This window comes from Portunus trituberculatus, chromosome 46 (genome assembly GCF_017591435.1).
Source record: "Portunus trituberculatus isolate SZX2019 chromosome 46, ASM1759143v1, whole genome shotgun sequence".
Classification (NCBI taxonomy): Eukaryota; Metazoa; Arthropoda; class Malacostraca; order Decapoda; family Portunidae; genus Portunus; species Portunus trituberculatus.
In genome coordinates, this window is record NC_059300.1 from 10,209,058 (window position 1) to 10,211,557 (window position 2,500).

At 45.4% G+C, this 2,500-nt stretch overlaps 1 protein-coding gene across 1 annotated transcript in view; it reads left to right on the top strand.

Moving 5' to 3' along the window:
• LOC123520267 (myophilin-like) overlaps nucleotides 1-2,500 on the top strand; it is a 9,057-nt gene that overhangs the window by 246 nt on the left and 6,311 nt on the right. The window lies entirely within an intron of this gene.

The following is a 2,500-nucleotide window of genomic DNA, read 5'->3' on the forward strand; positions in this document are numbered from 1 at the left end:
CAGGACCTAGGAGAGGAGATACGTAGATACTGTTTTAAACCTTATCGCCAGGGTGTAAGGAGGCGGTGATCCTGGCCGAGATTGTGCTGCACTCCTGACACACATTCGAGGCTCAAACTTAAAGGGAAGGGAACGTCGTATAAACACCTTTCCGTGTGCGATGACAGGTGGGAAAAGTGTCAGTTTTGCGACGCACTGATAGAGAAGCGATGAAATAAAATAGCTTCTTTGCGTTTCAGAATGAATCATGATGGTGTAGGTAGGAAAAGATCACAGCATGGATTAGAAGCAGTGGGGATTGCAGACGTCCAGACAGATTAGTGCACATGAATGATGGGAATGAGTTCCGGGCTTGGGATAATGAGTAACTCGTAACTGATGCTTGATAAGTGATAAGAGATAGGTGTCGTTTATCAGTCAGAGAGGAGATAAAGTAATATAAGTATGTCCCCTTTTAAAGCTTATCTTTAGGTGTCAGAAGAGTAGGTGGCAGTGATGAGGGGAAGCAGGAGGGCATTCAGGTGGTTATCATGAAGCAGGAGCAATATGACGTGGTGGCGGTGGCGGTGACGGCGGGGTTTAGGGTGTTGCTGAGGAAGATGAGAAGACGAAGAAAGGAAAGCAAGTTATACCTGTTAGATTAGGATTCTTTTTTTTTTTTACATAAGCGCTACAAAGGAATCGAATTAAGGAGATTTGGACGTTTGGGCTCAACACACACACACACACACACACACACACACACACACACACACACACACACACACATAGATGTTGTCACCGCATTCCTTTAATGTTGTGTCTACAGTGTGTGTATGTGTGTATGTACAGCCACGCGCAGCACCGTGACCTAACCAGTTTACCCGTATGCACACAGGTGTTCAGGGAAGGTGGTGCCGAGGGACGGAATGCGGGGAGGGGGGGTAGAGGGGAGAGGGGGGAACTCAACTGCCGGCCGCCTGCACCGCCCGGCACTCCCCCAACTTACTGAGAGAGAGAGAGAGAGAGAGAGAGAGAGAGAGAGAGAGTGAGTTAAAGGAACAGCACAGGCGGGAACAACACAGGCGGCATTGAATTATATATCCTTCACCCATATAAAATTCAGAGAGAGAGAGAGAGAGAGAGAGAGAGAGAGAGAGAGAGAGAGAGACAGACAGACAGACAGACAGACTGACTGACTCACTCACTCACAGACTGGCTCACCTTCTGCACTTTTAATTCCACCGAAAATTTAAAGATTTCCACCCGGAGCAGAGAAGGTTGAAAGGAGGGACTGTGATGATTCGTTCTAATATTTTTTTTCTCTAATCTTGATATACATGAAATAACACACCTACGTTTTTTTTTTCTTTTTTTCTTTATAACAAGCGTGTGTTAAGGGGATGTGGCAGCTTAAGTGACGATCTTCTTACCTCTCACATTACTCGTTGCTCGGTCCCACAAGCGTAATAAGTCCGGCTTGGTGGTGCTTTATGGCGTTTCATGAACACATCTGCCAACTCATTATCCTTATGGCCGTGGGTTTAGGCACTGCACTTTTCAAGATAGGTTACATATTGCTATTAGTGATGAATAGTGTTCTTTCCTTCACGTCTTATTTAGTGATGTTTTATAACTTGTTTTCTCCCGCACGTGTCATCGTAAGAAAATGAGTTCTTTTTTAGCGCCTTGCGTCTCTTTGCCTCTGGTAGTGAAACTTTAAATGTCACTTGTTTTATTATGTGGATGGCTATTATTATTCCTGTCATATGTTCCCCATTCAGACTTCATATTTCACCGGCTCGTATTAAGTACACCATGTTTGTAACATTTAGAATAACTGGAGACACGGTGGAGTTGCTTCCCTTTGTTGTTCTTTTGTACGAGATCAGATCCCCCATCCCCCTCTACCTTTTGTGTTTCCTGTTGCTTGTTTTGCACATTTTCTTAACCTCGCTCTTCTCAGACAAAAAGTAAAGGTTACGTCCCTGTAGTTTGTATTCTCCAGCGTCCCTCCTCAGGGTGCTCATCCCCCAGCCACTGTCCAGGGTCAGGCGGGGGTCGGGATGACCTCTGGGGCGGGCGCCTCTGTTGCTACGTGGGCCGCCACTCCTGCTCCTTCGCATATCTTCGAAAGGGTTCTTGACTCACCTTGAAGCAGCTTAGGTATCCGTGATGTACTGCCTGCCTCCTTCACGCCCCATACTGCTTAAGGAATTGAAGCATTGTGTTTGTAATTGGTTTGTGTTTAACTGAAATTTTTCAGAGAAGGAGAAAGCTATTGTGCGTTTATAACAAAAATACAGACTTGCAAGATGTAAAATAAAATTTTGTAGGTGATGTGCCTCATCTCTTAATTCCATATGAAAATTTGAAAAGAATATGATGATTTAGAGATGCTGATGATCGTGATGTTGACAGTGTTTCGAAAGTGCGATAAAAAAAAGCAGCTCTGCAATCATTGATCGCCATGGTTGGCCCCGCGGCGAGGGCGCCGGGGTTGTTGACTCGGAGGGCGCGC